The 12,806-nt window shown below is 47.3% G+C and overlaps 1 protein-coding gene across 6 annotated transcripts in view; it reads right to left on the bottom strand.

The window, feature by feature from the left end:
• Nucleotides 1-11,899, bottom strand: part of LOC134220602 (putative epidermal cell surface receptor) — a 160,050-nt gene extending 148,151 nt beyond the window's left edge. For 3 of the 6 annotated variants that reach the window (XM_062699699.1, XM_062699705.1, XM_062699706.1), the window contains exon 1: nucleotides 11,130-11,898. The gene's annotated coding sequence lies outside the window, so the exon portion shown is untranslated. Of the gene's footprint in view, nucleotides 1-11,129 lie in introns of all 6 variants that reach the window. The other 3 variants (XM_062699704.1, XM_062699700.1, XM_062699702.1) reach the window with 3 other exon arrangements.
• Between the last annotated feature and the right edge of the window lie 907 nt (nucleotides 11,900-12,806).

Below are 12,806 nucleotides of genomic sequence, written 5' to 3'. Positions count from 1 at the left end.
GGTCACGTTTGCGGAAAGCCATTAGAATCCGAGTACCAACCTCCACCGCGGTTAGCTTTTTTCTGCAAATTGAATATCTTTCGGATGCTTGATTTGTCCAATCTCCACATGTGCTTTACTGTTGTATATCCACAGTCAAACGAGTGCACATTGCTTATTAAACGAGAGGATCGCACCCCCACCAACGGGCTGGGCGGATTTGTATAGAGTGTGAATCAATCACACTCTGCTGTGCCAAAGGCTTGCTTGGCTAAAGCATTTGATTAGTTTGATTGCCCTATGCATGCGGTCGCGTGTACTCAGACGACTAATGACGGTGGAAGACCGACACTTGGTTACAATTAATTGCATTTTATTCGGCAACTCGGCCGTAGGAAAACCATTTTTTTGTTAATTTCTTGGCTGTACATATGCACAGCACATGTTTCGAAATGGAGAGTAGGATGTTGAGGGTTCGAGTCTCTCCAAGACACGTGGATTCTTTTTCTCAGATTTCATATCAATTTGTCCATTTCGAAACATGTGCTGTGCATGCATATGTACAGCCAAGAAATTTAACAAAAAAAGGTTTGCGTTCGGCCAAGTTGCCGAATAAAATGCAATTAATTGAAGTGGTTGTTGGAAACTGAGTAAATCACAGAAAAGATGCAAATTATGAAGAAAGCTTTGGACCAAATTCATTACATTTTTCAACAACTGTTGAAGTAGAAACAGTAGCCATTAGAATTATTGCTACAAATCTGTTTATCATACTAAGTAAAGTTTGGTTGTACAATCTATATAGATATGTTTTGCGATCTCAGCTGTAAGGCCGTCATCAGTGCCTTGTACTGGACTCGACTTGAAGAAGACAATCGCAGCTTATACTTTTTATACTACGCTAGATATCTAATCTAATCTTATTTAAACATCTTATTCAATTACATTTTTGCCTAGACACAAGAGCTGCTGTTTCCCTGATCTTTATTCAGCAGCGATGTTTGTACCTGTTTTTAGATTTCCGAGCTCTCAACTACATATAGTTTCCACGGTGAAGAGACATTTCTTAAAATTGTAATATTTGATGTCATTATTGACTTATTGAGTGATTTTCCTTATACACAGATTCTGCTACCTTAGTTCTAAATTCGTAATGTAATCCCTTATCATTTTCACCTTGCTTACTTCCGCCATATGTTCCTTGAATCCTACATCTAATGATCTTTTTGTTTGGCCCACATAGATTTTTCACATTAAGAGCAACTTATTTTATAAACACCTGCCTTATTCAACATTTGTACTTTATCCTTCGTTGAACCCAATAAATCCTATAGTTGGTTGCTTCTACTGGAGAAGACTAGATGTCAAATTTTCTTAGTCGAGGGCGTAGCTGGTTGATGATGTGTTGATCGTATGAGACTGAAACTCTTTTCAGTGGCTCATCAATCAGTGTAGTATAGTCCTCTCATGATATCCGTTGATCTTTGCTGTTTCCAAAATGTGTTGTAGTTCCTTAGTTTTTCCTTCTTCGCTCAGGGGTATCGTCCCAAGCAGCACAAGGCAGAAGAAAATAGTTGTAGCAACTTGATTGTGACTGATTTTGGTCACAAATGAGTTGCAGTAACTTTTGTGGAACATATGTTTTTTTAAAGGCTCGGAAGCCTCCTTTCAAGAGGCTCGGAAGCCTTCTTTCAAGAGGCTCGGAAGCCTCCTTTCAAGAGGCTCGGAAGCCTCCTTTCAAGAGGCTCGGAAGCCTCCTTTCAAGAGGCTCGGAAGCCTTCTTTCAAGATCCTTTCAAGAGGCTCGGAAGCCTCCTTTCAAGAGGCTCAGAAGCCTCCTTTCAAGAGGCTCAGAAGCCTCCTTCAAGAGGCTCAGAGCCTCCTTTCAAGAGGCTCAGAGCCTCCTTTCAAGAGGCTCAGAAGCCTCCTTTCAAGAGGCTCAGAAGCCTCCTTTCAAGAGGCTCAGGCCTCCTTTCAAGAGGCTCAGAAGCCTCCTTTCAAGAGGCTCAAGCCTCCTTTCAAGAGGCTCAGAAGCCTCCTTTCAAGAGGCTCAAGCCTCCTTTCAAGAGGCTCAGAAGCCTCCTTTCAAGAGGCCTCGGAAGCCTCCTTTCAAGAGGCTCAGAAGCCTCCTTTCAAGAGGCTCAGAAGCCTCCTTTCAAGAGGCTCAGAAGCCTCCTTTCAAGAGTCTCAGAGCCTCCTTTCAAGAGGCTCAAGCCTCCTTTCAAGAGGCTCCAGAAGCCTCCTTTCAAGAGGCTCAGGCCTCCTTTCAAGAGGCTCAGAGCCTCCCTTTCAAGAGGCTCAGGCCTCCTTTCAAGAGGCTCAGGCCTCCTTTCAAGAGGCTCAGAAGCCTCCTTTCAAGAGGCTCAGAGCCTCCTTTCAAGAGGCTCAGCCTCCTTCAAGAGGCTCAGAAGCCTCCTTTCAAGAGGCTCAGAAGCCTCCTTTCAAGAGGCCTCAAGCCTCCTTTCAAGAGGCTCAGAAGCCTCCTTTCAAGAGGCTCAGGAAGCCTCCTTTCAAGAGGCTCAAGCCTCCCTTTCAAGAGAGGCTCAGAGCCTCCTTTCAAGAGGCTCAGAAGCCTCCTTTCAAGAGGCTCAGAGCCTCCTTTCAAGAGGCTCAGAGCCTCCTTTCAAGAGGCTCAGAGCCTCCTTTCAAGAGGCTCAGGAAGCCTCCTTTCAAGAGGCTCAGAGCCTCCTTTCAAGAGGCTCAGAAGCCTCCTTTCAAGAGGCTCAGAAGCCTCCTTTCAAGAGGCTCAGAAGCCTCCTTTCAAGAGGCTCAGGCCTCCTTTCAAGAGGCTCAGAAGCCTCCTTTCAAGAGGCTCAGAAGCCTCCCTTTCAAGAGGCCTCAGAAGCCTCCTTTCAAGAGGCTCAGAAGCCTCCTTTCAAGAGGCTCAGCCTCCCTTTCAAGAGGCTCAGAAGCCTCCTTTCAAGAGGCTCAGGCCTCCTTTCAAGAGGCTCAGAAGCCTCCTTTCAAGAGAGCTCCAAGCCTCCTTTCAAGAGGCTCAGAAGCCTCCTTTCAAGAGGCTCAGAGCCTCCTTTCAAGAGGCTCAGAGCCTCCTTTCAAGAGGCTCCAGAAGCCTCCTTCAAGAGGCTCAGAAGCCTCCTTTCAAGAGGCTCAAGCCTCCTTTCAAGAGGCTCAGAAGCCTCCTTTCAAGAGGCTCAGAAGCCTCCTTTCAAGAGGCTCAGGCCTCCTTTCAAGAGGCTCAGAAGCCTCCTTTCAAGAGGCTCAGAAGCCTCCTTTCAAGAGGCTCAGAAGCCTCCTTTCAAGAGGCTCAGAGCCTCCTTTCAAGAGGCTCAGAAGCCTCCTTTCAAGAGGCTCAGGCCTCCTTTCAAGAGGCTCAGAAGCCTCCTTTCAAGAGGCTCAGAGCCTCCTTTCAAGAGGCTCAAGCCTCCTTTCAAGAGGCTCAGAGCCTCCTTTCAAGAGGCTCAGGCCTCCTTTCAAGAGGCTCAGAAGCCTCCTTTCAAGAGGCCTCAGAGCCTCCTTTCAAGAGGCTCAGAGCCTCCTTTCAAGAGGCTCAGAAGCCTCCTTTCAAGAGGCTCAGGCCTCCTTTCAAGAGGCTCAGAAGCCTCCTTTCAAGAGGCTCAGGCCTCCTTTCAAGAGGCTCAGAGCCTCCTTTCAAGAGGCTCAGAAGCCTCCTTCAAGAGGCTCAGAGCCTCCTTTCAAGAGGCTCGAGCCTCCTTTCAAGAGGCTCAGAAGCCTCCCTTCAAGAGGCCTCAAGCCTCCTTTCAAGAGGCTCAGAAGCCTCCTTTCAAGAGGCTCAGAAGCCTCCTTTCAAGAGGCCTCAAACCTCCTTTCAAGAGGCTCAGAAACCTCCTTTCAAGAGGCTCCAAAGCCTTCTTTCAAGAGGCTCAGAAGCCTCCTTCCAAAAGGGTTGGAAGCCTTCTTTCAATAGGCTTGGAAGCCTCCTTTCAATAGGCTTAGGCCTCCTTTCAAGAGGCTCAGAAGCCTCCTTTCAAGAGGCTCAGAAGCCTCCTTTCAAGAGGCTCAGAAGCCTCCTTTCAAGAGGCTCAGAAGCCTCCTTTCAAGAGGCTCAAGCCTCCCTTTCAAGAGGCTCAGAGCCTCCTTTCAAGAGGCCTCAGAAGCCTCCTTTCAAGAGGCTCAGAAGCCTCCTTTCAAGAGGCTCCGGAAGCCTCCTTTCAAGAGGCTCAGAGCCTCCTTTCAAGAGGCTCAGAAGCCTCCTTTCAAGAGAGCTCAGAGCCTCCTTTCAAGAGGCTCGGAAAGCCTCCTTTCAAGAGGCTCGGAAACCTCCTTTCAAGAGGCTCGGAAACCTCCTTTCAAGAGGCTCGGAAGCCTCCTTTCAAGAGGCTTGGAAGCCTCCTTTCAATAGGCTTGGAAGCCTCCTTTCAATAGGCTTGGAAGCCTCCTTTCAATAGGCTTGGAAGCCTCCTTTCAATAGGCTTGGAAGCCTCCTTTCAAGAGGCTCGGAAGCCTCCTTTCAAGAGGCTCGGAAGCCTCCTTTCAAGAGGCTCGGAAGCCTCCTTTCAAGAGGCTCGGAAGCCTCCTTTCAAGAGGCTCGGAAGCCTCCTTTCAAGAGGCTCAGGCCTCCTTTCAAGAGGCTCAGAAGCCTCCTTTCAAGAGGCTCAGCCTCCTTTCAAGAGGCTCAGGCCTCCTTTCAAGAGGCTCAGAAGCCTCCTTTCAAGAGGCCTGGAAGCCTCCTTTCAAGAGGCTCAGGCCTCCTTTCAAGAGGCTGGAAGCCTCCTTTCAAGAGGCTCAGAAGCCTCCTTTCAAGAAGGCTCAGGCCTCCTTTCAAGAGGCTCAGGCCTCCTTTCAAGAGGCTCAGAGCCTCCTTTCAAGAGGCTCAAGCCTCCTTTCAAGAGGCTCAGAAGCCTCCTTTCAAGAGGCTCAGAAGCCTCCTTTCAAGAGGCTCAGAGCCTCCTTTCAAGAGGCTCAGAAGCCTCCTTTCAAGAGGCTCAAGCCTCCTTTCAAGAGGCTCAAGCCTCCTTTCAAGAGGCTCAAAGCCTCCTTTCAAGAGGGCTCAGAAGCCTCCTTTCAAGAGGCTCAAGCCTCCTTTCAAGAGGCTCCAGAAGCCTCCTTTCAAGAGGCCTGGCTCAGAAGCCTCCTTCAAGAGGCCTCAGCCTCCTTTCAAGAGGCTCAGAAGCCTCCCTTTCAAGAGGCTCAAAACCTCCTTTCAAGAGGCTCAAAACCTCCTTTCAAGAGGCTCAAGCCTCCTTTCAAGAGGCCTTGGAAGCCTCCTTTCAAGAGGCTTGGAAGCCTCCTTTCAATAGGCTTGAAGCCTCCTTTCAAGAGGCTCAGAAGCCTCCTTTCAAGAGGCTCAGAGCCTCCTTTCAAGAGGCTCAGAAGCCTCCTTTCAAGAGGCTCAGAAGCCTCCTTTCAAGAGGCCTCAAGCCTCCTTTCAAGAGGCTCAGAAGCCTCCTTTCAAGAGGCCTCAGAAGCCTCCTTTCAAGAGGCTCAAAGCCTCCTTTCAAGAGGCCTCAGGCCTCCTTTCAAGAGGCTCAGAGCCTCCTTTCAAGAGGCTCAGAGCCTCCTTCAAGAGGCTCAGAAGCCTCCTTTCAAGAGGCCTCAGGCCTCCTTTCAAGAGGCTCAGAAGCCTCTTCAAGAGGGCTCAGGCCTCCTTTCAAGAGCTCAGGCCTCCTTTCAAGAGGCTCAGAAGCCTCCTTTCAAGAGGCTCAAGCCTCCTTTCAAGAGGCTCAGAGCCTCCTTTCAAGAGGCTCAGCCTCCTTTCAAGAGCTCAGAAGCCTCCTTTCAAGAGGCCTCAGAAGCCTCCTTTCAAGAGGCCTCAAGCCTCCTTTCAAGAGCTCAGAGCCTCCTTTCAAGAGGCTCAGAAGCCTCCTTTCAAGAGGCTCAGAAGCCTCCTTTCAAGAGCTCAAGCCTCCTTTCAAGAGGCTCAGAAGCCTCCTTTCAAGAGCTCAGAAGCCTCCTTTCAAGAGGCTCAGAAGCCTCCTTTCAAGAGGCTCAGGCCTCCTTTCAAGAGGCTCAGGCCTCCTTTCAAGAGGCCTCAGAAGCCTCCTTTCAAGAGGCTCAGAAGCCTCCTTTCAAGAGGCTCAGAAGCCTCCTTTCAAGAGGCTCAGAAGCCTCCTTTCAAGAGGCTCAGAAGCCTCCTTCAAGAGGCTCAGAAGCCTCCCTTTCAAGAGGCTCAGAAGCCTCCTTTCAAGAGGCTCAGAGCCTCCTTTCAAGAGGCTCAGAAGCCTCCTTTCAAGAGGCCTCAGAAGCCTCCCTTTCAAGAGGCTCAGAAGCCTCCTTTCAAGAGCTCAAGCCTCCTTTCAAGAGGGCCTCAGAGCCTCCTTTCAAGAGGCTCAGAAGCCTCCTTTCAAGAGGCTCAAGCCTCCTTTCAAGAGGCTCAAGCCTCCTTTCAAGAGGCTCAGAAGCCTCCTTTCAAGAGCTCAGAAGCCTCCTTTCAAGAGGCTCAAGCCTCCTTTCAAGAGGCTCAAGCCTCCTTTCAAGAGGCTCAGCCTCCTTTCAAGAGGCTCAGAGCCTCCTTTCAAGAGGCTCAAGCCTCCTTTCAGAGGCCTCAGAAGCCTCCTTTCAAGAGGCTCAGAAGCCTCCTTCAAGAGGCTCAAGCCTCCTTCAAGAGGCTCAGAAGCCTCCTTTCAAGAGGCTCAGAAGCCTCCTTTCAAGAGGCCTCAAAGCCTCCTTTCAAGAGGCTCAGAAGCCTCCTTTCAAGAGGCTCCAGCCTCCTTTCAAGAGGCTCAGAAGCCTCCTTTCAAGAGGCTCAAGCCTCCTTTCAAGAGGCTCAGAGCCTCCTTTCAAGAGGCTCAGAAGCCTCCTTTCAAGAGGCTCAGAAGCCTCCTTTCAAGAGGCTCAGAAGCCTCCTTTCAAGAGGCTCAAGCCTCCTTTCAAGAGGCTCAGAGCCTCCTTTCAAGAGGCCTCAGAAGCCTCCTTTCAAGAGGCTCAGAAGCCTCCTTTCAAGAGGCTCAGAAGCCTCCTTTCAAGAGGCTCAGAAGCCTCCTTTCAAGAGGCTCAGAAGCCTCCTTTCAAGAGGCCTCAGAAGCCTCCTTTCAAGAGGCTCAGAAGCCTCCTTTCAAGGCTCAAGCCTCCTTTCAAGAGGCTCAAGCCTCCTTTCAAGAGGCTCAGGCCTCCTTTCAAGAGGCTCAGAAGCCTCCTTTCAAGAGGCTCAGAAGCCTCCTTTCAAGAGGCTCAGGCCTCCTTTCAAGAGGCTCAGAAGCCTCCTTTCAAGAGGCTCAGAGCCTCCTTTCAAGAGGCTCAGAAGCCTCCTTTCAAGAGGCTCAGAAGCCTCCTTTCAAGAGGCTCAGAGCCTCCTTTCAAGAGGCTCAGAGCCTCCTTTCAAGAGGCCTCAGGCCTCCTTTCAAGAGGCTCAAGCCTCCTTTCAAGAGGCTCAGAAGCCTCCTTTCAAAGAGAGCTCAGGAAGCCTCCTTTCAAGAGGCTCAGAAGCCTCCTTTCAAGAGGCTCAGAGCCTCCTTTCAAGAGGCCTCAGAAGCCTCCCTTTCAAGAGCTCAGAAGCCTCCTTTCAAGAGGCTCAGGCCTCCTTTCAAGAGGCTCAGAAGCCTCCTTTCAAGAGGCTCAGAAGCCTCCTTTCAAGAGGCTCAGAAGCCTCCTTTCAAGAGGCTCAGAGCCTCCTTTCAAGAGGCTCAGAAGCCTCCTTTCAAGAGGCTCAGAAGCCTCCTTTCAAGAGGCTCAGAAGCCTCCTTCAAGAGGCTCAAGCCTCCCTTTCAAGAGGCTCAAGCCTCCTTCAAGAGCTCAGGAAGCCTCCTTTCAAGAGGCTCAGAGCCTCCTTTCAAGAGGCTCAGAGCCTCCTTTCAAGAGCTCAGAAGCCTCCTTTCAAGAGGCTCAGAAGCCTCCTTTCAAGAGGCTCAAGCCTCCTTTCAAGAGGCCTCAGGCCTCCCTTTCAAGAGGCTCAGAAGCCTCCTTTCAAGAGGCTCAGAAGCCTCCTTTCAAGAGGCCTCAGAGCCTCCTTTCAAGAGGCTCAAGCCTCCTTTCAAGAGGCTCAAGCCTCCTTTCAAGAGGCTCAGAGCCTCCTTTCAAGAGGCTCAGAAGCCTCCTTTCAAGAGGCTCAGAGCCTCCTTTCAAGAGGCTCAGAAGCCTCCTTTCAAGAGGCTCAGAAGCCTCCTTTCAAGAGGCTCAGGAAGCCTCCTTTCAAGAGCTCAAGCCTCCTTTCAAGAGAGCTCAGAGCCTCCTTTCAAGAGGCTCAGAAGCCTCCTTTCAAGAGGCTCAGAAGCCTCCTTTCAAGAGCTCAGAAGCCTCCTTTCAAGAGGCTCAGAAGCCTCCTTTCAAGAGGCTCCAAGCCTCCTTTCAAGAGGCCTCAGAGCCTCCTTTCCAAGAGGCTCAGGAAGCCTCCTTTCAAGAGGCTCAGAGCCTCCTTTCAAGAGGCTCAGAAGCCTCCTTTCAAGAGGCTCAAGCCTCCTTTCAAGAGGCTCAGAAGCCTCCTTTCAAGAGGCTCAGAAGCCTCCTTTCAAGAGGCTCAGAGCCTCCTTTCAAGAGGCTCAGAAGCCTCCTTTCAAGAGGCCTCAAACCTCCTTTCAAGAGGCTCGAAACCTCCTTTCAAGAGGCCTCAAAACCTCCTTTCAAGAGGCTCAGAAGCCTCCTTCAAGAGGCTTGAAGCCTCCTTTCAATAGGCTTGGAAGCCTCCTTTCAATAGGGCTTGAAGCCTCCTTTCAATAGGCTTTGAAGCCTCCTTTCAATAGGTTTGGAAGCCTCCTTTCAAGAGGCTCAGAGCCTCCTTTCAAGAGGCCTGGAAGCCTCCTTTCAAGAGGCTCAGGCCTCCTTTCAAGAGGCTCAGAAGCCTCCTTTCAAGAGGCTCAGGCCTCCTTTCAAGAGGCTCAGAAGCCTCCTTTCAAGAGGCTCAGGAAGCCTCCTTTCAAGAGGCCTCAGAGCCTCCTTTCAAGAGGCTCAGAGCCTCCTTTCAAGAGGCTCAGAGCCTCCTTTCAAGAGGCTCGGAAGCCTCCTTTCAAGAGGCTCGGAAGCCTCCTTTCAAGAGGCTCGGAAGCCTCCTTTCAAGAGGCTCGGAAGCCTCCTTTCAAGAGGCTCGGAAGCCTCCTTTCAAGAGGCTCGGAAGCCTCCTTTCAAGAGGCTCGGAAGCCTCCTTTCTTTCTTCCATAAGTGCTCAAAGTTTTGTAGGAAACATATTTATGTATAAGACTAATTGTCTTATGGAAAGTATCACGGAATAAAGAAAAATTCAGACAATTTTTTGGAAAGTCTTATGTCCAGTTAGGTTTCAGGTTCGTTCTTATGAGGTACCCCAATGAATGCAATATATAGAAAGGGGTTAGGGACAAAAGGTCGAAAGACAAAACGTCGAAAGGACAAAAGGTCGAAAGACAAAACGTCGAAGGACAAAAGATCGAAGGGATAAATGGTCTAAAAGGACAAAAGGTCGAAAGCGACAAAAGGTCGAAAGGACAAAACGTCGAACGGGACAAAAGGCCGAAATGGAAAGAACGTCGAACGGGACAAAAGGTCGAAAGAAACTAAAGATCAATAAGATCAAAGAATCGAAATGGACAAGGAACTGAAACGGAGAGAGTCAATCTAGCACCAGAGTTGCCCTACACAGTTACCAAAAAATCTGCTCTTTCATTTTTCACATTTTTTAACAAATAAATAGAATTCATTCAGTGAGTACAACTAATAGATGGATGTTGAGTTTTCTAAATGTCACTTCGATCTGTCAAAATGGTGCACGCTGCACATCAAATACACCGGCGTATATTACACGCCGGTGTATTTTCAATGTGTGCGCCTGCGTGGCTGCGGAGTGCACTATTTAGACAGATCGAAGCGACATTCAGAAAACCAAGTTTTTCATCTATTATTTGCACTCATTGAATGAATTCAATAGTTTCAAATAAAAGAGCAACTTTTTTGCCAACTGTATAGGACAACTCTGTCTCGCACAATACAAGTTTTATTCATTTCTTAAAACAACAATATTTTTATCTCTAACAGAACTATCTAGATATTCATAAAATTGTTTCATAGTAATTACTCCTTCTTTGAAAATTGCTCATTCTTCAACTTTGATTGTTGTGATGAGTGTGTTATTTCTACTCGAAGTTAAATGCATTTCATAAATTTTTCGACCTTTTCGACATTTTGTCCTTTTCGACCTTTTGTGCCTTTCGACCTTTTGTCCTTTCGACCTTTTGTCCCTTTCGACGTTTTGTCTTTTCGACCTTTTGTCCTTTCGACCTTTTGTCTTTCGACCTTTTGTCTTTTCGACCTTTTGTCTTTCGACCTTTTGTCATAGATTTATAGAAAGAGTACCTCTCAAAAAAGTTTGAAAACCGTTGATCTAAATGAAATCTAGATTCGAAAAAAACATCATCATCACAATAGGTGAATAAATTTGTTTGCCTTGCAACATTGAATACAAAAAAGAAACTTCTTTTATTAGGCCGGGGTATCATAGTCTCGGCACAGCTTAGTTGTCAGCTCGTCAAAGTATGTATGTGTGTGTATATGCGTTTGTGCGCAACGCAAGGTACGCGCACAAAAGTCACTCATTTTCAGGCAGTTATCCTTAACTGAGTTGCTACCAAATTTGCATTCGACTCATAATCCTGACTCATTGCTTCTTTCTAAAAAGGGGTTAAATTGGATTGTGGGCTTAAAAGTTATGAACAAAACATGTAAAAAATGCGTCAGAGAGGCGCTATTACCGATAGGTGGATAATTCTTATTTTTTGTTAAACAAGGTTCCACTATCATTAAACTCACCTCGATGAATGGAGCAAATGTCTTTACGCTCATGTACCTATGCATATGTGCATGTATGCACAAGTTTTATGTTAAATGTTAGCCAACTTATTATATATCGATTTTTAATCAATTTAACTAAACAACTTTTGTTCAACAAAACATATTGCCGATAGTTGATGTTACGATAGGCTATTGCGTTCAAAACTTATAACATAAAGAGTTTATACAGCAACATAGGTTCGAGTTCGCCAACATTCACAGGTAAAACAAAATCGCACACGCAAACGAAAAGAAATTAGAAAACAATTCCATTGGCAGAGATTTTACGCTTGATCACTTCCTAGTTTAGTGACCAGCCAGAGTATCTTGACGCGGGGAACATATTATCCAACTCGTTGCTCTTTGAAACGGTTTTAATGCTGTTCGTCCACCTTTACGAGGTAAGATCGGTGCGCTTTTATCGCTTCTTCAGCGAAGTGATATCATCTTTTTCGTGCTCGAAGCTTTGTGTTTGTCATTTAGTTTCCAATTAATACTCACGCTTTCTATTTCAGCGATTGTTTTCGGAAGTAAGAAGTATCACCGGCTGAACTGTTCGAGAGTTTCCAATCCACCGTTGCGAAATGTCAGAGCCGCACAATACATTCAAATGCTACGGATCCATTCCACAAATAGCATATTTGCTCTCCAAATATCAAAAGCTGTTCTCACACTCACCGTTGTTTATCTACGCGAAGATTATACTTGAAACGACAATTATTCCTTCCACCTGAAACACTTTGCTGTGGTCCATAAACAAACGAATCACCAAAAACATACCCACAGTCAACTTCCCTAAAACAAACATTCCATAACAATAAGCTGATGGCAAAAAATACACTGATTTCACAAGTTTTCCCGCGGCTCTAGATTCACTCACTTTCAGCGTGCCATCAGCACTACTCCTCTGTCGCCTTCTTCGCCACCGGTAAAGCTACGTCCCCTTCGGTAGAGGACTGATCCCTTCGCAGTCCGTCGATGAACCTTGAGATTACGTGGCTCCAACCGACCAAGGGAAAGGGAGATTACACCAGATCACGACAAAATCACCATCGAAGCTGTTCAAGCGTTTTCAAACCAACAGAATTCAGGTTAGTAGCTTCCAAACAGACTTCTTTGCTGCTTGGCGTCTTCACTTTCCAACTCAAGTACACCAATGTTCAACCCCCCAAACCTTCTTTCACAATCCGCCCGTTCTCGGCTGGATTTCGACGACACGTGACGCGTAGACAACCGGCACCGTTGGCATCCAGACCTCAACTGGAAAAGTAGCCGCTCGAGCTCAACGCAAGTACAGGTGAGAAGCTCATGCGCGAAGCGGTGAGCGCGGGATTAATTTGAATCACGGCGCGGCAGCCCGTGTCGGGCGCGGTATGCTGTGTGGTGGTTTTAGGTCCAGCACGGCCATATTAGGGGGAGCAGGCGGTATGTTGATGTAGTGCGCGCTTCGCTTAGCATAAATGCAGAGAAATAGAGAGCATAAGCTGAGAACCGGAGCGTGAATGTTTGCTCGAAAAACTTGCTCTCTGATTGTATAGTTCAAAGAAGTGGTTGCGATTCGATATGATTTTCGAAACTGGCTAGCAGTCTACTGTTAGGCTCAATGGATATAAGAGACATAACGAAACACAAATATGGCAGCTACGGGGTAAATGAAATGGATTTTTCTGCAACATGCTGGCTTTTATGATGATTTATTATTGTCCCCACAACACAGTGCACATTTCCCCTACCTACAATAGTCTTCAAGGATCTTAGTACATTTTCCTGAAATTAAAATTGATTTGATGTTATACTTTTGAAAATATTTTTAAATTATAGGGGGCATCAGACAAAAAGAGACACTAAACATATTCCCAGTGAATTGTCCGAGGATAACACTATTTCATCGTCCTGAATTCCATAACTGACAGTAACTCATTTGATGATCTCCTCGAATCTTAAATGTGTATCATCTGAAGCATTTTATAGGGGGTATTAGACAAAATGAGACACTTTTCCGTGTTCAAAATATATGGGAGGCCTATTATGATATTTCCATAACACAAGTTAAGGTTTTCCCTGTCATTTCGATTGATGTGAACATATGCATTAGCAAAATCGTCTATTTGTAGGGGAAATTGGACAAAATAGGACACTTCCACTATTCTAACGGCAAAGGGGTCGGCACCATCAGAT

This window comes from Armigeres subalbatus, chromosome 3, assembly GCF_024139115.2.
Source record: "Armigeres subalbatus isolate Guangzhou_Male chromosome 3, GZ_Asu_2, whole genome shotgun sequence".
Lineage (NCBI taxonomy): Eukaryota > Metazoa > Arthropoda > Insecta > Diptera > Culicidae > Armigeres > Armigeres subalbatus.
Note: the sequence above shows the minus strand (reverse complement) of the source record. Positions and strands in the feature narration are given on the sequence as shown.